At 37.3% G+C, this 26,486-nt stretch overlaps 1 protein-coding gene and 1 pseudogene across 2 annotated transcripts in view; one reads left to right on the top strand and one right to left on the bottom strand.

The window, feature by feature from the left end:
* Window positions 1–26,486, bottom strand: part of DIP2B (disco interacting protein 2 homolog B) — a 340,427-nt gene that overhangs the window by 294,315 nt on the left and 19,626 nt on the right. The window lies entirely within an intron of this gene.
* LOC143690189 (E3 ubiquitin-protein ligase RNF220 pseudogene) lies at window positions 13,144–14,075 on the top strand (annotated as a pseudogene).

The raw sequence follows: 26,486 nt of genomic DNA, 5'->3' as shown, positions 1-26,486 counted from the left end.
CCTCTCTGTTTCGATGAGGACATTTCAAAGAATTAAATCATGATCATGTCAGCTGTATCCACAGCTGATTCCATTTGTAATCAAACTAAGGGGAGCATCTTCTGAAATGATGATGCTCAATCTAATCACTGAAAGAAGTGGTGGCTTAAGGGTAATCAATTATGCAGTGGGAAATAGGAAATACTTCAGAGAAAATAAGATGCTGATTGCATCTCAAGGAAAACAAGAGCGGGAGAAATCTTCTAGACAAAGAGAACAAAATATGAGATGACAAGAAACAGTAGAGCATCCAAAACAACCTTGAAAAAGAAGAACAAACTTAAAGGACTCACACTTCTTGATTTCAAAAGTTGATACAGAGTTCAGGCCAGACTTCTGGTCGACCAAAACGGCAGTGTGAAATGTTCTGGGGTCCTATTTCCCCCACAGAATCTTTAAACTAACTACCAAGATTTGAAGATCCATTTTCTTCAGAACTTCAAAAACAGTTATAGGATTGCAGTCGAGGCGAGTGTTAAATCAAGAAACAACAGCCTGCTCTCTCTCTAAGCCAGCTTGGCAGGAGAACTTACTGTCCTCTCCCCTACACAGGATATGAATTACAGGGGTGTAAATTTCCCTGGCAACATGGGACAAAACTCCTGGGATGAGCCTGGACCTGGCATCATGGGACTGAGAAAGCCTTCTTGACCAAAAGGTGGAAGAGAGAAATGAGACAAAATAAAGTTTCAGTGCCTGAGAGACTTCAAAGAGAGTCAAGAGGTTATTGTGAAGGCTATTCTTATGCATTATATAGATACCCTTTTTTAGTTTATGGGGTGGCTAAAGGGAAGTACCTGAAGCTGTTGAAATGTATTCCAGTAACCTTGATTCTTGAAGACACAGTATTGTGAAAATCTTGTGTCTGGATGAGAAAAAGAACATATGGATAAATAACAGGGGAGATAAGGAGTAAAATAAGTTGGGTAGATGGAAATACGAGTGGTCAATGAGAGGGAGGGTTAAGGTTATGAGACGTATGAGTTTTTTTTTTTACTTCTTTTTTTTTCTTTTTCTGGAGTGATGCAAACGTTCTAAAAAATGATAGTGGTGATGAATACACAACTATATAATGAGACTGTGAGCCACTGATTGTACACCCTATATGGAATGTATTATGTGTGAAGATTTGTTAAAAAACAAACAAACAAACAAAAACCCTGATGCTCTTTTTATCCAAAGTAGGGAAAGACAGGTAAAGAAAGAAGCACACAAAATAAATAAATAATAGGGGAAGGGAATAAGAGGTTAAAAAAAACTGAGGCAGACTGAAATACTGTGGGGCAATGAGAGGACAAGGTAAGGGGTATACATGTAATATATGTATGAGTTTTTTCCTTTTTTGTTTTATTTCTTTTTCTGGAGTGATGCAAATGTTCTAAAAATGATCGTAGTAATGAATACAAAATTATGTAATGATACTGTGAGCCACTGATTGTATACTTTGAATGAACTGATGTACATGAGGGAAGATACCTCAATAAATATACTAAAAAAAAAAGAAACCTGAAAAATGGTCATCAAGTCTTGTGGTTCCCTTATTGGAATATTCCCTACCGTCTCCCCAGCATGGTGTAAAACCAGCTTGCACAAGGCCCTTTTCTAAATCTAGAGCAGAATAAACCCTAGGGGCATACTGGGGTACCTGTATGTCAGAGCCAAGCTACTGGGTGGCAGCTTGAAAGTCTGAACCAGAAAATTCATCTCTAGTTTGCCTTCCCGGAACGTGCCATGCATACAGAAACAGCTTGCTGAAAAAAATGCAATGTGGAAAACAATGATGTCAAAATTGCCTAGACAAAGGATTACCTATATTAAGTCATAAAATAGAGCACTTGGGAAGGTGAGAAAGTCTATTTCAGAGAGAGCAGATGGAGGATTTGAATTCCTGTAAATGGGGGAATTCCTAAGGACATAAGCTAAGCACAAACCTAGGACAAGACTAAGGCTTGGAAAAGATGGAGAGGACACAGTTTCACATTTGCTTTGGGCCGATCTGCAAAGTCTGTGAAAGGTGGTTTTTGCATTGAATGTTTCTTTTTGATAGCTCCTGGAACTCAAGGAAATCTCTGCCATAACACTAGCTGGATATAAACTTAAGAAACAGATATCTTAGGGACAAAATGCCACAATTAACACATTAAAATGTATAGTGTGCAATAAAAAATAATAAGACAAAGAAACAGGAAATGATGGGCCATCCAAAAGATCAGGATGAAAAAACATCAATGAAGAAGACCAGGCTTTGGACATACCAGAAAAGATGTTAAAAAAAATAATTCTCAGTATGTTCAAGGAGAAAAAGGAAAACACGGAAAAAGAATTAAAGAATACCAGGAAAGCAACAAATGAACAATATGAAAAACTTAGTAAAATTTCTTTCCTGAAAAAGGAACCAAACAGAACTACTGGCATTGAAGACCACAATAACTGAAATGAAAAATTCCATAAAGGGTTTCAATAGTAGGTAAGAGCTGGCAGAAGAAAGAATCAGCGAACTTGAAAATAAGACTATTCAAATTATTCGGGATGATGAGCAGGAAGAAAAAGTTTTTTAATTTTTTAAATTTAGAGACCAGTAGGACACCATCAAGCATAACAATATACCCATTATGGGAGACCCAGACGGAGAAAAGAGAGTAAGGGGCAGAAGGAATACTCAAAAATAATTCCAGAAAACTTCCCAAATTTAACAAAAGACCTAAATATGCATGTTTAAGAAGCCAAAAACCTTCCAAACAGGATAAACACATACAGTATCAGACCCAGATATATAGTAGTTAAACTGCTGAATTCCCAAGGACAAGAGAAGAGTTCCAAAAGCTACAAGAAAACAAACTATGCATTATGTATAAGAGAGTCCAACTGAGCCAAGAAGGCATTGTAAAGAAACATTTCAAGTGCTAAAAGAAAACAACTGACAAACAATTCTATATCCAGCCAGAATGCCTTGTAAAAATGAGGAAGAGATTAAAGAAATACAGCTTGGAACTCCTTAAGATCAAGAGCTTCTGAGATTCAAAGAACTTTGTTAAAAAGCTGAAGAGGCAGCCAACTCAATGGGAGAAAGTATTTGGAAACCACATATCAGATGAAGGCCTGATATCATATACCCATAAAGAAATTATATAGCTCAACACCAAAAGAACAAAGAACCCAATCACAAAATGGGCACAGGATATGAACAGACACTTTACTGAAGAGCAAATATAGATGACTAAAAAGCACATGAAGGTGCACAGGGTGGTTCAGTGGTAGAATGCTCACCTTTCATGCAGGAGACCCAGGTTTGATTTCTGGAAAAAAAAAAAAAGCACATGAAGAGATGCTCATTTTCATTAGCTATACGGGAAATGCAAATTAAGATGACAATGAGATATCACCTCACACCTAGAAGAATAGCTGCTATTAAACAAACAGAAAACTACTACAAATGTTGGGGAGGATGTGGAGAAATTGGAACACTTACTCACTATTGGTGGGAATATATAACAGAGCAGCTGCTGTAGGAGACAGTTTGGCGGTTCCTCGGAAAATGACTGAGTTGCCCTGCAATCTGGCAATACTAATACAGCATACACCCAGAAAAGCTGAGAGCAGTGACATGAACTGACACTTGCACACCGATGTTCATAAGCAGCACTATTCATGATTGTCAAAATAAGGAAACAATACAATGTCCATCAAGAGATGAGCAAATAAACAAAATGTGGTACATACATATGATGGGATATCATGCAGCAGTAAGAAGAAATGAAGTCCCAAAGCATATGACAATGTGGATGAACCTTGGGGACATAATGTTGAGTGAAATAAGTCAGACACAAAAAGACAAATACTGTATGATTTTGCTATTATGACTCTGGTAACGGTAATCTCAGAGGTTACACTATAGAATACAGTAGACCTAGAGGTACACAAAAGCTAGAGATAAGGGAAAAGGCTACCCAAAGAGGTTGAATATAAATGCAAGGGAACAGATAGAAGTGATGGTAACTAATTAGCAGATTTATAAGTAACATTGCCATATTGAAGGTAAATATGATTCAAAGGGGAAGTATACTGCCATGTATTGATTAAATCTACAATTATCAGTACATTCTCATGTGAACTATTTTGATGTTCCCATAGAGAACAAAGAGTCAATCGTAGAAGGATATAGCAGGAAAACTAAAAATGTATGCTATGGCCAATAGTTAACTAGAAGATATCAACAGTGCCACGGCATTACAGGGGCAACTAACTGTGGGGGAATGGAGAAATGACAAGGGGTAGTTCTGTTTTGATAGCTGGTGACGCTACGTTTGTCATTATGGAACAATGAAAATTTTCTAAAATTGAGTGCTGCTGATCATACAACCAAGTGAGGATACTGTAAGACATGGTTTGTTCATTTTGGACAATTGCCATGATGCCCAATAGATGGAGAGAGCCGAAGGGTATAATGACAAAAGCACAATGGCAAACTGTGATACATACATATGATGGACTATCATGCGGCTAAAAAAGGAAGAACATCACGAGGCACACAATGAACTGAATAAACCTTGGGGACAATGTGTCATGCAAAATAAGCCAGAAACAAAAGAACAAACATGATAAGGTCTCCTTCAGAGAAGACTTATAAGAAAATGGGAATCTAGACCATAAGCCCTTGTAGCAACCACAATTAGTGTGAGGTCATAAATGTATTTCTAGATTCTGAGATACTGAGCTATATGTGTATCAGCTGGTATCTCCCTGGAACTTTGAGTTACTCTCTGACATCCAAGACCCAGAAATAGATGCTGCAGCCCTTCTGAAAGTTAGCATAGCTATATATTGTAACAGTTAAAATAATCAAAAAAGAGATCAGGCCTCAATTAGAGTTTAAAATGAAGCAAATCTGGGTGGGTATAAGGTAAACTAGAATGCAGGGTAAAAGATGATAGTGTTACGTCCTCTAGACCTTCAGCTACTGTATGAGACCAAAAGCAGAGAGGTTTATTATGTCTAGAACCTAAATTTTCACTCAACCACTAGGGACTCCCAAGGCCTGGATTTTGAAGCTTGCCCTTATAAAACATTTCTGTAGCGGAGAAACTAAGACTACCCATAACGAGGCCTAAGAGTTGCTTTCAAGAAGCCTCTGTTGCTCAGATGTGGCCTCTCTCTTTCCAAACCCAAGAAAATACTGTCTGGTTTCGCTATTACGTGGTACAAGCAATTCAGGGATAAAAATCTCCCTAACAATGTGGGGCTCCTGGCCATGGCACTTTGGGATCAAAGGTGCCTTCCTGACCAAAAGGGGGAGAAGAAGGTATCAGTGGTCAAGGGAGGTCAAACGGAGTCAAGAGTCTATTCTGGAGGCTGCTCTTATGTAAACTTCAGTTAAATAGTGCTAACTGTCATTTCCTAAACCCCAATCAACATCACTCCTGTTCTTTTAAGAATATCTAGGGCTCAAACTGAGACTCTATAAAGGTTTCATGCACTAGGTTTGCATTCCCAGAGCCTATAATTCCCAGAGGGTTCTTAGTTCACATAAATTCTGAAACTCAAAAGGGACCAGCCTCTCCAAGATTATAAAATAATTTCATCCCCCTATTCTTCAGTATGGACACCCTTTTCAACATGAAAAAGTCAGAACGGGCACTGTCCAAAGACCCTATAGACTGGCAGAAAGATTAAAGAAGGAGGTATAAAAGAGAAAATAGGATTTAACAAAGAGTATGGCTAGTGAATCACTATATTAATATTCCTTCTAGCCTCCAATGTTTTGGAGCAGCTAGAAGGAAAAATCTGAGCTGGTGGAACGGAAGCCCATGACAAATTCTGGGAACTGTTGTGTAACTACTTGTTGAAGTGTGTTTTGAAAATAATTGCTTTTTCCTTTCTTTGCTTTATATATATGTTATATTTTACAATTTAAAAAAAGTTTTAAAAGAAAAAAAGAAAGCTAAACAAAAACTAAAGGTAAAGGAGTTCACTGCCAACAGAGAAACCCTACAAGCAATACTAAAGAGAATTCTTCAAACTGAAATGAAAGGACACTAGACAGTGGATCAAAGTCACATAAAGAAAAACAGAACTCCAGTAAAGGTAAGCTTATGGTTAATTAAAAATGTCAGTACTGTTGTATGTCATTTTTGGCTATGTAACTCCATTTTTTTTAGTTCTTACAGGTTCTAAAATGCAGAGGCATTAAAAAGTCATTATAAATATATGGTTTTGGACATATAATGTATAAAAATATAATAAATAACAAGTACAACAAAAAGGTGGGAGGATGGGGGGATAGGAACAGCTTGTGTTTATGCTATTGTGGCTAAGGCGGTAGCAAATCAGAGATGATTGTTGTATATTTAGGATCTTTAATTTTAACTCCATGATAACCAAAAACATCTGAAAATTTTTAAAAACTTTAGAAAAATAAATGAGAAGGGAATCAAAATGACAAATACAAAAATAAACATAAAAGTAGACATTAACAGAAGAGTTGAGCGAGAAAAAAGTTATAAAATTTACAAAGACCAAACAGCTAAAGGGTAGAACAAAGTCCTACATTATCAATAGTCACTTTACATTTAAAGTAAAGTAAGTATGTAAAGTTTGATGATACCCTCCAGTGAAAAGGCAAAGATTGGCAGAATGAACTAAAAAAAGCATGACCCAACTCTATCTGGTTTAGGAGAGTCACCTTAAATCCAAGTGCACAGCTATGCTGAAAGTGAAAGGATGGGAAAAAATACCATTTAGGTAGTAATTAAAAAAGAGTTGAGCTAGGTTTTTACAAGTATCAGATGAAATAGACCTTAAATCAAAAACTATTACGATAGATAAAGAAGATCACTATATACTGCTAAATGGGTCAATTCTAAAATTATATAAACATATATGCACCTAAGGGCAGATCCCCAAAATATATGAAACTGATATCCACACAGTTGAAGAAAGAAATAGTAGGAGACTCCAAAACATCATTACAATAACATCTACTCAGATGACCAATAAGGAAAAAGAAAACTTGAAACCAAGTAGATGTGAAAGAAATATATAAAACACTTTACACAATACCAATAGAAAACACATTCTTTTCTAGTGCACATATATCATTCTCCAAGACAGACAATAGGTTAGGTCACAAAATAGCCTCAATAAATAAAAAATATTGAAATATATAATGTATCATCTCCAGCCACAATGGAATGAAACTAGAAAGGAAAAATGGAAAATTCATAAATATGTGCAAATGAAACAACATAAACTTAAATACGTATTCTTTCAAATAAGAAATTACAAGGGAAATTAGGGAATATCTTGAGGTGAATGAAAATGAAAACAAAGCATACCAAAACTTAAGTGATACACCAAAAGTCGTGCTGAGATGGAAACTGATAGCTCTAAATGCTCAAATTTAAAAAGAAAAAAAAAGATCTCAAATCAGAGACCTAATCTCACAACTGAAGGACCTTGAAAAAGAAAAGCAAACTAAACCCAAAGCAAGCAGAAGGAAGAAAATAATGAAGACTAGAGAGGAGATAAATAAAATAGAGAATTTTTAAAAGTGAGAGAATCATCAAAACCAAAAGTTAGTTCTTCGAAAAGTTCACTGAAAGCAACAAAGCTTTAGCTATACTGACAAAGAAAAAAGAAGAGGACACAAATAACTAAATTCAGAAATGAAAGGGGTAACAATACTACCAACCTCATAGAAATGAAAAGGATTATGACAGCACTCTGTAAAAAAACTGTACACCAAAGTAGATAATCTAGATGAAATGGACAAATTCATAGACATACACAAACTACTTGCCCCAACTCAAGAAGAAGCAGAAAATCTCAACAGACCAATTACAAAATAAAGAGACTGAATCAGTAATCAAAAACCTACCAACAAAGAAAAGCCCAGGACCAGACGGATTCACTGGGAATTTTACCAAACATTCCAAGAAAATTAACAACAATCCTGCTCAAACTCTTCCAAGACTGAACAGGAAGGAATATTTCCTAACTCACTTTATGAGGCCAACATCACTCAATTACCAAAGCCAGATGAAATATACAAAAGTAAGGAAAATTATAGACCAATATCCCCTGTGAATATTGATGTAAAAATCCTCAACAAAATATTTAATGAATCCAATAGCACACTGTAAGAATCAAATACCATGTTCAAGTAGAATTTACACAAGTGTGCAAGGGTGGTTCAACATAAGAAAATCAATTAATGTAATATAGCACATTAATAAAACAAGGGAAAATTATATGATCATCTCAATCAATGCAGAGAAGGCATTTGATAAAATACAGGACCTCTTCTTGATAAAGACACTTAGAAAACTAGGAATAGAAGGAAATTTCAACAAGATAATAAAAGACATATATGAAAACCCATAGCTAACATAATACTCAAATGGTGAAACACAGAAAGCTTTCCCTCCAATATCAGGAATAAGACAAGGATGCCCAATGTCCCCACTATTATTCAATATAAAACCAAAAATTCTAGCTATAGCAATTAGGCAAGAAAAAGAAATAAAAGGCATCCAAGTTGGAAATGGAAAAGTAAAACTTTTCATATTAGAAAATGACTTCATCCTATATATAGAAAACCCCGAAAAATCCACCTAATAAATTGAGCAAAGTCACAGGGTACAGATCAACATGCAAAAATCAGTAGTGGTTGTATAAGCAACAATGAACATCAGAAAAATAAAGAAAAAATTCCACTTACATTATCAGCTAAAATAATCCAGTAACTAGGAATAAATTTAACCTAGAATGCAAAGGACTTATAAATGAAAAACTACAAAATAGTGCTCAAAGCAATCAAAGAAGACCTAAATAAATGGAAGGATATTCTATGTTCATGGATTGGAAGACTATTGCTAAGATGTCAATTCTATCCAAAGATATTTGAAGATTTAATGTAAACCCAATCAAAATTCCAACAGCCTTCTTTGCAGATATGGAAGAACCAGTCAAATGTATATGGGAGGGTAAAGGGACCCCCACATAGCCAAAATCATCTTGATAAGAATGAAGTTGGAAACTCCCAATTACCAGTCTTAAAACTTATTACAAAGCCACAGTAATCAATACAGCATGCTACTTTTATAGCTTTCACAATGTGATCGTGTGACTAAACTTGTGTCTGTTGCTGATGCAGAGTACAGGCAGATGTGTAAAAAAATTTTTAAAAATTAATAGATAAATAATAGGGGGGATAAGTCTTTAATAGAAAAAAACAGCATGGTAGTGGCACAAGAAAAGACAAAAATAAATGGAATCAAACTGAGAGTTTAAAAATCAACTCTCACATTTATGGTCACCTGATTTTTGACAAGGGTGCCAAGTACACTCGGTGGGGAAAAAAATAGTCTTTCAACAAATGCTGCTGGAGACTCCTACCTCATACCATATACAAAAATCAATTCAAAATGGATCAAAGACCTAAATATAAGAACAAAAACTAAAAATCCTAGAAGAAAACATAAGAGAAGCACCTTCCAGACACTGTGTTAGGCAATGGTTTATTAGACTTTACTTCCAAAATAGAAGCAACAAAAGAAAAAATAGACAAATGGAACTTCATCAAAATAAAATACTTCTGCATGTCAAAGGGCCTTATCATTAAAGCAAAAAGACATCCTACAGAATAGGAAAAAATATTTAGAAACCAAATTTCTGATAAGAATTTAATATCCAGAATACACAGAGAAATCCTACATCTCAACGACAAGAAAACAGATAACCCAATAAAAACTGAGCTAAACAAGTTTCCAAAGGATCTACATAAATGGCTAATAAACACATGAAGAGATGCTCAACATCATTAGCCATTAGGAAGAAGCAAATCAAAACCACCACGAGGCACCATGTCAAACCCACAAGAATGGTACTTTTAGAACAATGCAAAATTACACATGTTGGAGAGGACATGGAGGAATAATAAAACTTTTTTACTGTTGCTAGCAATGCAAATGGTTCTGCCATCATAGAGAACAGTTTGGTGGTTCCTCAGAAAGTTAATTATAGAATAACCACTTTATCCAACAATCTCACAGGTATTATACCTAGGTATATACCCATAAGAACTGAAAGCAGAGACTCAAACAGATGTTCCTAGTGGCATTAATCACAATAGCCAAAAGATGGATGTGTACATTGACAGATGAATGAATAAACAAAATGTGGTATATATCTAAAATGGAATATTATTCAGCCATTAAAAGGAATGAAGTTCTGATACATGCAACAACATGAATGAACCCTGAATATATCACATTGAGTGATATTCTGCTACAAAAGAGCAAATATTGAATGATCTCACTGATATGAAATGTTCAGAATAAGTAAATTCATACAGTCAGAAATAAGAATTGAGGTTACCAGTGTCAGGGTGGGGGTAGGAAATAGAGACTTAAGGCTTGACTGCTACAGAACTTCTGTTTGGGGTAATGGAAAAGTTGAGGTAATGGATGGTGGTGATAGTAGTACAGCATCTGAATGAAATTAATAGCACTAAATTATATATTTGAATGTGGTTAAAGGGGAAATTTTTTAAGGTTTGTATTTATGTTACTAGAATAAGTTTTCTAAAAAATATCAGAAGACTTATAACAGAAAGAAGTAAACCGCAAACTACAGACTACAGTTAATGATATAATTATAATATTATTGTCTCATCAATTGCAGCCAAGGTATTACACAAATGTTGTGTCAATAACAGGAAAAATTTGTGAGGGAGGGAAGAACCTTGGATTTTCTACCTATATGATTTTTCTGTAGCCCTACAAATTTCCTAATATGAAATTTAAAAATAAAATTAGTACAGAAATGTCAAAATTGTACACCCACAAAAAAATCTTAACAACAAAGCTACAGAGCTACAGTAATCAAGACTCTGCAGTACTGACATAAGGACAGATATATGTGGTTCAATGGAACAGACTGAGTGTCTAGAAATAAACTAATACATATATTCTGAATTGATTTTTGAAAAGGCAGAAAGAATCATCTTTCTGCTGAACATCTGCTGGATATCCACCTGTAAACAGTGAATATGGTATCTAACCTCAAACCATTTACAAAAATTAACTCAAAATGGATCAGAAATCTAAATCTTAAAGACTAAAACTATAAAACTCTTAGAAAAAACACAGGTAAAAAATCTTCATTACCAGGAAAGATGGACAATAGAGACTGAGATGGTACAATCTAGGAAGTCCTAGAGTGTACAATGATAGTGACTAAATATACAAATTAAAAAGTGTTTTTATATGAGGAAGAACAAAGGAATGTCAATACTGCAAGGTGTTGAAAATAGATGGTCATTCATATTTTAAAACTTTAACTTACGTGTGAGACTAAAGCAGAAAATGTTTATTTGGTACAAAATTTATATTTTGACAAGTGCATTTCCTAATATGACTTAAACGGACGGTTTAATCCAATAACATAAGTACATGGAACCTTGAATAGGGCATGAGATTTTGTAGGTTTGTTCAAAGTGATGCCCTGATATATTCCAGAGTGATGTGAACAGTGAATATAAAAGTAGCTGCAAAGTCCCCTTGGGGGAACAGTGAGAAAGAGGGAAAATTCAACTTCCCCATTTGGAGAATTCCTGATATTCTTACAAGCAGTAGGGACAACCAAATCAACAGGCCAAGCCCTCAATCTTGGGGTTGTTCATATGATACTTACCCCCACAAAGGATAGACTAAGCCTACTTAAAATTAAGCCTAAGAGTCACCCCCCAGAGAACCTCTTTTGTTGCTCAGATGTGGCCTATCTCTCTCTCAGCCAACACAGCAAGCAAACTCAAAACCCTCCCCTCTCCCTACACAGGACATGACCCCCAGGGGTGTAAACCTCCCGGGCAACGGGCAACGTGGGATAGAAATCCTAGAATGAGCTGAGACTCAGCATCAAGGGACTGAGAAAACCTTCTCAATCGAAAAGGGGAAGAAAGAAATGAGACAAAATAAAGTGTCAGTGGCTTAGAGATTTCAAACAGAGTCATGAGGTTATCCTGGAGGTTATTCTTATGCATTTTATAGATACCCCCTTTTTAGCTTAAGGTATATTAAAGAGGCTGATATAAGTTTCATATCAGTCTCTCCTCTGGCAGACACATAAACCCTTTAGGGTTAGCAGCCAGAGAGACATATGTGGCCTTAGGAAAGCTATACAACCTCTTGAGCCTCAGTCTCCTTAAATATAAAATGGGGATTCAATTTACTTTTAGGCTATTATAAGATTAGAGTAAATTTATATAAAAGACCAAGGGAAATGCCAAAGATGTTTAGTCATGACTTATTTTATACAAGGAGATAAATAGTATGATAGATCTGATATCCTGTTCATCTAAATATAATAAATGATAGCAATAATTTTTTTTAAATAGCCCAATTATAATTCCACATTTACTAATACTAACTCATTACCTAAACTGTGGTAGGTACTGGAAGAATTTTAAGACCAAGTACATGCACTCAAGGGTTTACATTTCAGGTAAGGAAGAAAGGCAAGTAAGGAATAATTACAATACAAGTGACATAAGAACCCAAATAGGGGTAAGAACAAGGTTTAAAACAAAAGAGCATAAAATATTTTAGCTACAGATTTAACATATCCAGGGAAGACAGGAGGCAGAAGTCATATCAAGTAGGTTGAGGAGTGAATGCTAATTAAGGGAGTGACAACATCAAGTGTTAAGTTTACTATGTGATCAAGAGACACTATAAAGACAGAAAAAAAGACGATATCTGCAATGCATACAACCAAAGAAATCATTTCTAGAATAGGTAAGGAATACTCACAAATTGATAAGAAAAAGACAACTCAATTTTTAAATGCCAAAACACTTAAAACAAGAACCTTATCAAAGAGGATATCCAGAAAACCAATAAAAGTATGGAAAGGTGCTCAACATAATTAGACATCAAGAAAATGCTAATTAAAACCGATAGGAGATGTGATCAGGGCCAACATGCTAGGAGCTGAGGGTCCCCACCCGCAAAGCTACCCTGGTCAGCTGCAGGGCCCAGGACACTGGAAGCTGGGGCTGGGGCAGCTCCGTGCAGCAGCCACAGGGTACCCCATCAGACAGCAGCTATGCCAAGGGCCCAGAGCGGCTGGCGGAGCAGGGGGGCCAGCGGGAAGAAGAAGACATTCCCGAGAGTATAAGCCAACCAGCAGACCCGACTGAATGCTCAGATTGGGAAAATGAAACAGGGGAAAGATAAAGGGCAGGTATGTCCCCTGTGCAACTGTCCCCTGGTAGCATCAGAGCAGGAGATGAGTAGGCAAGTGAAGCATTGCCTTTCTAAGAGAGATGCTTCTGCATGGCTTAAGATGATGGTGTGAATATGAAGCATGAGAACAGCAACCACTTTGAGGAGTATGAGTGGGGTGGTCAGAAGCAGATACGGCCCACCACTCTCATAGAAGGTGGCTTCTGAGGCTCTGGCTTCATTACGTGCAGCTGCAAAGGAAACTCAGACAGTGCTGCTGACTTGGATGTGGATGGGGATGACACTCTTAAGAGTATAGGAAGCCACAATACATGGAGGCTGATGTCATTCCCTGCACAGGCGAGGAGCCTGGTGGAACCAAGGAGGGAGAGGCACTCTGGGGTACAGCCCTAAATGGCAGCCCTCCCAGCACATGCATCACACCTGAGTTCTCTAAATGGGCCCGTGATGCAGAGATGCCATCCACCAGCAATGATGACAGCAGCAAGCAGGAGGCCATACAGAAGACCTGTAATAATAGTGGCATCAAGAAAATCACTAAAGATTCAACTGTGACCACCTTTGAGGCCCTCAAGGCTCGAGTAAGGGAGCTTAAACAGCAGCTATCTCATAGGGACCAGTACAAATGCCTCATCTGCATGGACTCAAACTTGATGCCCCTAACATCCATCCACTGTTGGTGTGTGCATTGCAAGGAATGCTGGCTACAGGCCCTGGATGCCAGGAAGCTCTGCCCTCAGTGCAACACCATCAGGACCCAGAGACCTGCACAGGATCCTACTTGTGAGCTAATAACCCCAGGAAGGCCTTGCCTCAGCAGCCTCACCTGCCCAGCCTCTGTGACACTATGCCTCTTCCCTTGAACATACTTGCACACCGGCTCCCCATGTACATACATGCACATACTCACACACACAAACACACAACACACAGGACTCTGGAGCTAGAGTGGAGGCTGAGGCCTAGGCTGCTGGCTCCCACCAAGTTTGGGGACCATACCTGTTCCAGGCTCCAGGCTGAAGCAGGGAGGTGGGGCTGGGGGAAGCAGGGGGACAAGGCTCCTGAGATCCAGCACCCAGACTAACAGATGGACAGACAGACATGTAAATACCAGACTGAAGAACGCGTAATACAGACCATATATGTTTACAATGTTGTATATAAATGGGACAGGTCCTTACCCTCTATCCCATCCCCTCCCCCTCAGGTTGTATGATTTCCTTCTTTTTCTAAGCACACCTGGAAGCAGTGCCTCCTTCTAGGCTGGTTAGGGGCATGGCCCATCCACCTCCTGGGTGCCTGCCTCTCCCTCAGCCATGATGTCCCTTTCTTCTTCCATATGCTTGGTGTTCAGTGGTGTATATTTCTTCTCCCAGACATGGGGCACATACCCCAAGGGACATGATCCTCTCCTTAGTCTCAGCTCATGGGGCTCTTTATAAGGAGTTGGGTGGGAGGTGGGTGGGATCAGGAAATGGGAACCAAGAAGTATGGGTTGAGATTGGGACTGAATGAGGGTGCTCTTAGCTACCCAGCCTTCTATTGAGAACCATTCCTGAGATTAGAGCTACTGCTCCCAGGGAAAAGTGTGGTCTCCCTCAACTCCTACATGGGCTCCATGGTCTGATGCTGTGTTTGTACATTCTATACAAAGGTACTTGTCCTTTCCCTTTGTAAACTACATTTAACTTGCATTAAACCAATATAAACAGCTAAAAAAAAATAGGAAATACTACATTACCTACTAGAATAGCTAAAATAAGCCATCTCATACTTTGCTGATGGGAATATAAATTGATATAAACACTTCAGGAAACCAGTAATATCTATAAGCAGAAAATACACATGCCCTGAGACTAAGTGGTTCTGCTACTGGAATATGCCCATCGTACAGGGATGAAAAGTTATGTACAAGAACATTCATAGCCAAGAACCAGAAACAAACAAAATGTCCACAAATAGCAGAATACATAAATTGTGGTATAGTCATACAATAGCATACTAGCTATTGCTGCAAGCAGAAACAGATGAATCTCGTGGATACAATGTTGAGCAAAAGAAACCAGACCCAAAAGAGACCATACATGTGAATCCATTTACCAGAATATCAAAAGTAGGCAAATTGAACAAATGATGACAGAAATCAGAATAATGGTTGTTCTAGTTTGCTAGCTGCCTGTTCTAGTTTGCTAGCTGCCAGAATGCAATATACCAGAAACAGAATGACTTTTAAAAGAGGGAATTTAATAAGTTCCTACTTTATAGTTCTAAGGCTGAGAAAATGTCCCAGTTAAAGCAAGTCTATAGAAATCTAAGCATCTGGGAAAGATACCTTAATTCAAGAAGGCCGATGAAGTTCAGGGTTTCTCTCTCAAGTGGAAAGGCACATGGCAAACATAGTCAGAGTTTCTCTCTCATCTGGAAAGGCACATGGTGAACACGGTCAGGGTTTCTCTCTCATCTGGAAGGGCACGTGGCAAGCATGTCATCATCTGCTAGCTTCTTCTCCTGGCTTCCTGTTTCAGGAAGCATCCCAGGAGGCATGTTACTTCTTCATCTCCAAAGGTCGCTGGTTGGTGGACTCTGCTTCTCGTGGCTATGTCATTCTCTGCTCTCTCAGAAATAGCTCATTCTCCAAAATGTTTCCTCTTTTATAGGACTTCAGAAACTAATCAAGACCCATCCAAATGGGTGGAGACATGTTGTCACCTAATCCACCTTAACAACCACTCTTGATTAAATCACATCTCCAGGGAGATGATCTGATTACAGTTTCAAATATACAGTATTGAATAGGGATTATTCTGCCTTTATGAAATGGGATTTTGATTAAAACATGGCTTTTCTAGAGTCCATACATCCTTCCAAACCAGCACAGTGGTTAAGTTTAACAGAAGTAATGACTGGGAAGGAAAAAGAGCAAGAATAGTAATGTTCTCCTTCTTGATCTGAGTGGTAATTCATGGACATGTTTATTTTATTTTAAAAATTCACTACAAATTCACTAAATTATATGATTATTATTTGGGTTCTTTTTGTGTATTTTAAGTTATACTTTAATTGAACATTATTTAATCACTTTTTAAAAAGAAATAGATGTTCTAAATATTTTTCATTTAAAATTGATATAACTAAATTTACTGTATGACCCCAATTAAAAAAAAAGAAAAATAGATGTCTAAGTAGAAAAATGACCGGAAAATAAATTCACTTAAATATATTACTGTTTACATTTGGGTTTGGAGATTAAGAAACTATTCATTTTCTTCTTTAGTTTCCTAATGTTTCTTACACTAAGCATGTAGTATTTTTCTAATCAGGGAAATGAAAGCTATTTTTAAAAGAGTAATAGTTTGAAAAAATAAAAAAAGATTAATAGTTTGCCACAAAACATGAGATTATCTTAATTTCAATGAATTTACCCACGAAAATTATCTTGGGGAATCTTGATGAAACCAGGAAACCAGAACCAACAATAAAAGAAACAACCATAAATTTGTTTTGGTTTTATGTCTCATTTTCTTTGTGTGGCCAAAGTGAGAAGTAATGTAATCATAAATCTGATTAAAGCTTCATAATTGTTCTAGCACCTGTTCAACTTTGCTGATGAACAAGACAGCATATGACATTCTAAAATCCAAACAGGATTTAACAAGTGAGGTATATCAAACACGGGTCCTGTTATTGTCAAGGTTTCTAGGTGTGGTTGCAGCTCAAGTATAATAAGATCATTTACATCTCTATGAGTCAGGCACCCACTCTCCTGTCTCCATTTCTCCTTCCAGATTAGATGTGGGCAAGAATATAACACTCTATACATAGCACAGATTTGAGTAAAACTGAGTAGATTCTAAAATGATAACTGAGGAATATCAAATCATTTCCATTTACAAGAGAAAGTGAGAACAGGAAAAACCAGTACTGAAATAAATGACTACCAAAATGGGAGAAAAAACTAGTTTCTGCACAGAATTTCAAGACACATGCAGCCTTTTATCATTGTATTTATGAGATTTTCTGGCTCACCCTGACAGTTTGTGTTTGTGTGTATATGCCTACTTTCTACTATATGCTAAAGGTGGGAAAGAAATAATGTGATGTCACAAAGTTTCAAATCTAGAAATGTCTGACAGACGGCAATCACACATACCTCCCACCCCCAAGTTTACAGAACTCTGGAGGAAGTCTAGCCTAAAATTTAAAGGAATATGAAATGTTACAGTAAGCCAGTGTATAGGATTAGACATTTTCTCTTTGTACTTTTCTTAGTTTGCTTTTCTCTGTTCTCCAAACAGAAGTTGCTTTGTAACCATGCAGAAAAAATTTCCCCTCCAACTGTAGGGACATCAAGTCCATACTACAGTGTTGCAAATTTCACACTGGAATTACAACTATTACTAACACTTTAAGCACATTTCAGGGTTTTTATTTGCATTCAAACCAAATACCATGTGGGTCCTTTCACTTACTAACTCTTCTTGAAAATAAAAATAATAATAACAAAAATGTACGGTGAATCATTTTACCACCACCACCGTATTTCAAAAATTTTAATAGGGATAGGGCTAATTGGTGGGTAAGAACATTTCATTCTATTATGGAGAAAACTAACACTGAGTGACAATGAACTTACAAGTACTTTAAATCAACCAGAGCCAAAAATACTCTCTGAAAGGTTTTCCCACATTAGGACTCAGAAAGATCATGAATATTTTGTTTGGTAAAATAAGAAATAAGATAACACAGGAAATGAGGCACTCAGATTTTAGGAGCTAACTGAGCAGACTACTGCATCGACCACAATTTTTACTTTCTGATCTCTTGAGCCAAATATAAGTCTGAGCTATTAACATGAAACTTTCTTCATCCACCCCTACTCTGAAACCTGACTTTCCTGAACCAAGACTGGCATCACGGCCAAATTTTTCTCAGGTTTATACAGTACATGTTGCTGCAAAGAGATGGTGCAAGTCAGGAAGTCATCTGGGATTCCTCCAAAAACCCAAGGTTTAGGTTCTTCCATAAACTCAATTGAGGAAAACTGCATATAGTTTGTGAAGCAAGTCTCCATTACCCGAATTTAATCACCATGGTGATCATCAGGAAATTTCGAACCAACTCCCATAATATGTTTAAATGAATGTATCAGCTCGTTTCATACTTCCAGAAACTTGCAACACCTATCATACAGAGAGAGAACTACAGAAGCCTGGGAATGATGTGATTTAGCGGGGGGGAGGGAAGGGGTGCATCTTTAAATGAAAGCCAAACAAAAGTGTTTCATAAGATTAGTTTCCTTCACTTACTCCTTTCTGCCCATGGACGCGGATCAGAAGCATCACTGAAGTCTTTCCTCCCACTATGTCTAAGTCAGAGTCTCCTAGAGAGCCTGAACAACTGCAGAAGCTCATCAGAGGGTTAAGTCTTGCAACCACCAATGAGAATCTGAGAGGCATTTTAAGTAATGGGGAACACTCACAGACCGTGAGGTAATGAGAAATCCAAACACCAAGCACCCCAAAGGTACTGGGTTTGTCACACATGCTACTGTGGAGAAGGGGGGTGCCACCACAAATGTAAGGCCACACAAGTGGATGGAAGAGTTGTGGAACCAAAGAGGACTGACTCAAGAAAAGACTCTCAAAAACCAGATGCTCACTTAAATGTGAAAAAGATCTCTGTTGGTGGCATTTATAACACTAAAGAGCATCACCTAAGATTATTTCGAGCTATATGGGAAAACTTAAGTGATTGAAATCATGACTGACTGAGGCATAGCAAGAAGAGAGTCTTTGCCTTTGTAATCTTTAATGATCACAACTCTGTGGATAAGATCATCATTTATAAATACCATATTGTGAATGGCTACAACTGTGAAGTAAGGAAATCCCTGTCTAAGCAAGAGATGGCCTGTACTTCACTCAGTCAAAGTACTCAAAGTGGTCTGAAAACTTTGGTGGTGGTCTTGGAGGTGTCTTTTGTGGAAATGATACTTTGATCAGGGAAGAAGCTACCGTGGTCATGGTAGCTTTGGTGGCAGTCAAGGTGGTGGTAGATATGGTGGCACTGGCGTGACTATACCATCATTTGGTAATGATGGAAACAGTTTTGGAGGTGGTGGAAGCTATGATGATTTTGACAATTACAACAATCAGTCTTCAAACTGTGGACCTATGAAGAGGGGAAACTTTGGAGGCAGAAGCTCTGGCCCTTATGGTGGTAGAGGCCAATACTATACTAAACCATGAAACCAAGGTGGTGGTTCCAGCAGCAGTAGTAGCTATGGCAATGGGAGAACGCTTTAATTACAGCCAGGAAACAAAGTTTAGCAGGAGAGGAGTGCCAGAGAAATGACACGGAAGCTGCAGGTTACAAAAGATTTGTGAACTAGCCAAGCATAGTGAGGGAAGGACCTAGCTGCTACACAGAAGACATGTTTTAGACAATACTCATGTGTATGGGCAAAATAACATAAGGACTGTATTTGTGACTAATTGTATAACAGGTTATTTTACTTTTTGTCCTGCAGAATGTGTAAAGCATTTCAACAAAGGGTTTTAATGTAAGTTTTATATTTTTTTGTACCCATACTGTTAATTACTAAATGTAAAGTCTTACCATGACACTGAATAAATGTCTTTTTTTTTTATGTGAGCTATATAAAGTTTGTCTATTCTGAATCCATCTTGATAAACTACACCAACAGTGTGAAGTTAGAAATCCTTTAGGATGATGCCAGGTTCCATTCAAAATTCATTTATAATCTTATAAGACTGCTTGTGGGCAGAGAAGCCCTTTGTCTTCAGAAACTTTGGAGTAGTTGAACTGACGGTTACTATTTCGTGACCTAGAGTTAATCAGTAAAAAGAGTCACCTAACCAAACTTACAGAATTTCATTCGGTTATAAAAATGATTGTTGGCATATCCTAGGTAATATATCTAAACTGAATAATGGTACCACATAAAATTATAGATGGAAGATGAAGCTTTTGTCTCATCCATTATTAGTTGTAATTAATACAGTTTGATAGCATCTCAACAACAACAAAAATATATACTTCCTAAATCTCTTCATGGCTCTGAAAATGTTCTTCATCCTTAGATAGCATTGGTTTGGAATATTTCTCTTTTATCCCACATAATTCAGAAAAAGGAAACTGAGTGACTGATAACAGATGAAAAGGAAAACAAAAAGAGTTTTAAAAAATCACAAAACTGGTAGCAACACTAAGACTTAAGCCTGGAAACACTTACAAATAGACTCACATGATATAGATGGCCTTGCCAGCAGTTTTACACAATCATTAAGCTTGCAAAAACTTGTAGTAACACCTGAAAGTTACACTGATTCTTTCCACATTTATTAATATACTGTACGGTTAAGTTCATGTGTCAACTTGGCCAGGTTATGGTATCCAGTTGTTTGGTCAAGCAAGCATTGCCCTAATTGTTACTGTGAGGATATTTCATGGATTTAATTCAGCAGTCAGTTGATTGCACCTATAGCTGATTACTCTACAATCAACTGCAGAGATTGCCTTCAACGATATAGGAAGTCTCATCCAATCAACTGAAGGCCTTAAAGGAAACTGATTTCAGCAGTCAGAAGGATTTCCATCTATACTTCAGCCAGCCCAGCTTCTCCTGGGAAATTCATTGAAAACCATCAGAGTTCTCAGCTTGCAACAGAATTTTGGACTTGCGCATCTTCACAGTCACATAAGCAATTCAAATATATAGTTAGAAGAATCCTAATTATACATGCACATTTATCTCAGTAACCCTTACATTTCTCTGTATTCTCCAAGGGAAAATAAGATATATGTTAAGTTGTGTTTTAAAATATCAGAATATTAAACCAAGTGCATTTAAGGAACTATGGAAAACTACAAAGTCTATAAAAAATAATTTTTAATCATTCATAATTTCCGTCCCAGAGAAAACCATTGTTTTTATTTTTTCTATTTTACCCTAGACTTTACACACACCCTTGAAAATCCATAAATAAAAGTACGAACATATTTTTTTAAATATACAAGACATATAAGAAGGTTGACTGTTCATAGCAGTGTTCTTTGCAATATCAACAAATTGGAAACAACAAAAATATCCACCAAATGGTGAATGAACTAATAAATTGAAGTGTATTTACGCAACTGTATGCTCTATAACAGGAAAAAAAACTACAATGACTTGCATCAGCAAAATGATTCTCATAAACAATGCTAAACCAAAAAAAGCAAGTTAAAAGAATATATACTGCATGTTTCCATCCATATAAAACTCAGAAACTTACAAAAAAAATACAGTTTTGGGGATATATACAAACTATAAAAATTATGGAATGAGTAACAATTCAGGATCACGACTGTGCTCGAGGGTTGGGGGAGAATAACAGTCCACAGGGCCTTCAGAGACAGTTTAAAGATTTAGTTCTTAAACAGGGTCACAGACATAGCAGGATTCAATTTATTATTCTTCCTTAAACAGTGCATACATATTATATGTACTCTTTTGTGTGAGATATTCCTTAATAAAATTTTAATGCCTATAAGACCTACTCAATTCCAGAAGAAACCACACTAATTAGTTAGACTCGTTAGCCTAGTCACTCACACTAACCATGAACTAACAACCCTGAGTTACATGCATGGCATTTGAGGAAACCCAAGAGAAGGAAGAAAAGCCGACCAAGAGGGACCACTGGAAGAACTTGCCCCAAAGGAAACATGAGATATTTCAGGAATCAAAAGAGAGCTTTTTAAAATTCTAATTACCATGCTCAGAGGCATTCAAGAGGATACCATGCCCATAAAATCAGGAATACAGTATCATTTTTTAAAAAGAGACAGAGAGGGTGGGCATGGTGGCTAAGCAGGAAGAGTTCTCACCTGCCATGCCAGAGACCTGGGTTCAGTTCCCAGCACCTGCCCATGCCAAAAAAAAGAAAAGAATAAAAAAAAAAAAAATATATATATATATATATAATTTACTCTGATAATATAAGAATAATATGACTATAAAAAATCAGGAGGAAAAAACTATTAAAAATCAGTAAACTGGTTCACAGCAGGGAATTAGCAGATGCTATCTGAAGTTGATACATTACTTAAATTTATACTTATTAACTACCAGAAAAATTACCAAACTGATAAAAAATAGTTACATTTTAGGGCCTGGGCCTTGGCGAGATCATAGTATTTTTTAGGTCATACTTATGAACTTTTCAACCATGCTTACATGCAATTTTAATTTTTATATCAATAGAAAATAAATGTACAGTATTCTTATAAGTTTTTTCACACATTTCCACTTCAATAAGCCTTAAAAAAGACAATCTTGGTTTCTGCTTCATACACATATGCACAAAACAGCTACACAGGAATGCTGAGTGATCAACAACACAGGACAGTTTCAATTGTGACATTAAGGCAAATCACATCCACCAAGCTGGCTTCCACTTTCCTCTAGACCCCAGATCTTGTCATCATCCTCGGGGCCATCGATATTCACACTAATGGCTTAAATGATACCCTGATTTCATAGCTCTACATGAAACGCACACAGCTGTGTCTATTCCCAATTCATGCTGACCATACTGCCTGATGTCACTATACTGGTAATGCTTTTATTGTTTTATTAATTCCTATCAAATTCCCCTACATCTGCTGTTCTAATTCTTTCACATATCTCGAACGTCCATACTTCCATTTTCCTGAAGAATCATTTCCCTTTTCCCCACACCAACTTCTCAAATCAATTTTTTCATCCAAACCCTGTCTCAGAGGGAGAGTTGCTTCTCCCCCCTCCCCACAGGACCACCACCCTGCCATCCTGCTCTCAAACTATCCTCTTCTACCCTCAAGGGGTCTCATCTGCGCAAATCTCCTCAGCCAACATACTCAATCTTTATTTTTCCCAGCCTCCTTCCAAGGCCTATAAAATTTTCCCAGCATCACCTATTATTAAAAAATAATAACAGGAGACTTGCAGGGAAGATGGCAGAGTAGCGAGCTCTAGGACTCAGTTCTTCCACCAAAATAGCAATTAAACAGGAACTATCTGAAACAACTATTTTGAAACCTCAGAGGACAGAACACTGTACAGCACCCAGGGGAGAGCAGAAGTTAGAGACTGATAAATTATAGTAAAGAATGGTAAATTGCTTTCTCCTCAGGGCAGCTACTGGTGTAGACCCCCGACTCTCCTACAGGGTCCAGTCCCTGGCTAGGTGCTGGTGACAGAAAAGGACATAAAAATCCTCTTTCCCAAGAACAGTGGTGGGCAAGGTCGGTCACTGATCACAGCATTTGATTAGCAAATTCAGAGAGCTGGGTTGCAGCATTGAGGGTAGTTGTTTCAACCACCCTGGACAAAGGTGGGGGGCAGCCGCCATTGTTTCAACACTTTAACAGTCTTCAGTACTGCACTGGTTTGAAATGATATATGTACCCTACAAAAGCCATTTTTTAATCCTAATCCCATTTTGTAAAGGCAGCCATTTCTTCTAATCCCTATTCAGCACTGCATGCTTGAAACTGTAATTAGATCTCCCTGGAGATGTGATTTAATCAAGAGTGGTTGTTAAACTGGATTAGGTGGAGGCGTATCTCTACCCATTTGGGTGGATCTTGATTAGTTTCTAAAGTCCTATAAAAGAGGAAACATTTTGGAGAATGAGAGAGATTTTGAGAGAGCAGAACGACACAGCCACAAGAAGCAGAGCCCAACAGCGACCTCTGGAAACAAGGAAGAAAAATGCCTCCCAGGGAGGCTCATGAAAGGAAGCCAGGAGAGAAAGGTAGCAGATGACACCAAGTATGCCACATGCTTTTCCAGATGAGAGAGAAACCCTGAACCTCAGCGGCCTTTTTGAACCAAGGTATCTTTCCATGGATGCCTTTGATTGGACATTTCTATAGACTTGTTTTAATTGGAACATTATCTTGGCCTCAGAACTGTAAACTAGCAACTTACTAAATTCCCCTTTTTAAAAGCTGTTCTGTTTCTGGTGTATTGCATTCCGGCAGCTAGCAAATTAGAACAAGTATTTATCTTCACAAAAGTCTCTTCTACTGGGGCGGGCCACGGTGGCTCAGCAGGCAAAGTTTTCACCTGCCATGCTGGAGACCCAGTTTCAATTCCCAGTGCCTGCCCATGCAAAAAAAAAGTCTCTTCTACTGACCTGTATGACACCATGGCACCACCCAACAGTTCTCCTACTTCTGCAGTCACTACTGGCACTTGGATGATTCCTAATTCTTCCAAATATAAGCATTTACCATTAGCTATATTTTTGACTTTCCCTTTCAAAGATCTGGTTCAGCTTGATGAAGCTCTTTAAGATGATGCCAAATCCGTCAACCACTCCAGGTTATCATTCACCATTTCTAATTGCCCATTAAACAATCTAATCTACCTGAATGTCCTTCCAATTCCATAGAGTCTATCCTGTCCAAAATTACATGGATCCCTTTTCCCCAAACTAGCACCTCAGATGTTTCTGTATGTAACACTGTTATTCCTCCAGTTACCCAAATTCAAAATCTAGGCCATCTTTGACACTGCTTTTACCTATACTCTCATCAGCAAACCATCTTTCTCCTCTTCAGTGTTTTACAATAAGGTAAGCAAAGATGAATAAAACATGGTTTTCAGCCTCTGGGAAGGATAAAGAGAAATGTAAGCAAACAGTTGTAAACAATCTGATAACTATTAGAAAAAATAAATGCATGAGCTGCTGAGGTGGGGGTGGGCCAAAGGGGAGAGGAGATGCATAAGGAGGAGAATTCAACAGAAGCTTTCAAGTATAACAGGATCAGATCTAAGGCCCTGCCCCCTAACACCCACTAGGACAAAACAATAATAGCATATATCCTGAATAATTAATGTATGCCCATTTTTTTAAAAAAGGGCAACATTTATGTTTTGACTGACTAAATATAAGAAAAGGAATGTCAATCCTCTTAGCAAAAAAATTCTTCTCACTGTACATAGATTTTCTTTAAACAATTTAACCGTCCCCATGAATTAAAAACAATTTCATTTTCATATGTTTTCACAAAGAAAACCAATTACAGATCATCTCAGAAATTAAGAGCAGAAAAGAAGTAGATTCTCTCATGTAACTACTTCATCTACAGAGGCTAGGAAAGGCCAAAAACTGCAAACAGCAAACGTGATCTTTACAAGTTACCTCATTGCCTCTGAAGTACCTCTAATCTTGGAATGCTTTCCCAATCAACTCCCATAAAAACCAACAGAAATGGGAATCTTTTAAGAGTGTTCAAACGTGGGATTCCTTTCCAAAGTCCTAAAAACGGGTTTTTAAACACAGAAACTCATAATATAAATCTCAGAAAAATGGAGATCTGGCTCTATCTTATTTCTCTGTGAAAATGAGAAACAGATCGTCAGTGTGGTGATGGCAAATTGACCAGAAGACTCTCTTGCTCCCTAAGTTCCACCCAAAATGCTGATAAAGTCATTTTTCCTTCCCCAAAATAAATGCCTAACTGGAATTCTAACTACTCAGCTGATGGCTAAAAAAATTAGAATTTTGGAGAGTGAGGTTAGGACACAAAGAGTATTTCTCCCAACCCCAAAAAGAAATGGAATGGCTTAGACAAAATCAATTCCAAATATTGAATTGTGATTCTACCAAATTCCAATTATCATTTCTTAATCAACCTCTCATATTTCACCTTCTGTAAAAGGAAAAAAAAAGGTTTCTCCCAGCTCCAAAAAAGTTCTAGATACCTTTTATATTATAAAGTTGTCTTCCCTGATAGAACAAGTAAATAAGTGATTACGCTAAGCAAAATCCTTTATGACTCTTAGAATCTGCTCCCTCTGCTTACTTTTTAAGGAACATGTTTTAACATGTGAGAAATGCAAAAACAGAAAGAAGCAGCCAGAACTCAAGTCCAACTTTACCCTGCATTGTACAGCTTACTTGTCAGCAGTTGATTTGCAATGATGGCTGGTAAGGTTAACAGCAGAAGAAAAAAAGCCAACTTGGTTGGGTTATTTAATTTCAACTAAAGTCTAAAAGACTGTGAGACTCATCGCTATCACTCTCTTCACTTAAGTTCCTGAGAAGAATGAAGTCTTGAACTTGATTAAATTGAAGATAGAAAATTGCGAACAAGGAAAAAATATTACTAAACAACTGACAATTTCAAAAAATGGATACTTTAATA

This window comes from Tamandua tetradactyla, chromosome 7, assembly GCF_023851605.1.
Source record: "Tamandua tetradactyla isolate mTamTet1 chromosome 7, mTamTet1.pri, whole genome shotgun sequence".
In the NCBI taxonomy this organism is placed as follows: Eukaryota; Metazoa; Chordata; class Mammalia; order Pilosa; family Myrmecophagidae; genus Tamandua; species Tamandua tetradactyla.
This window is presented reverse-complemented; position numbering and strand designations above follow the sequence as displayed.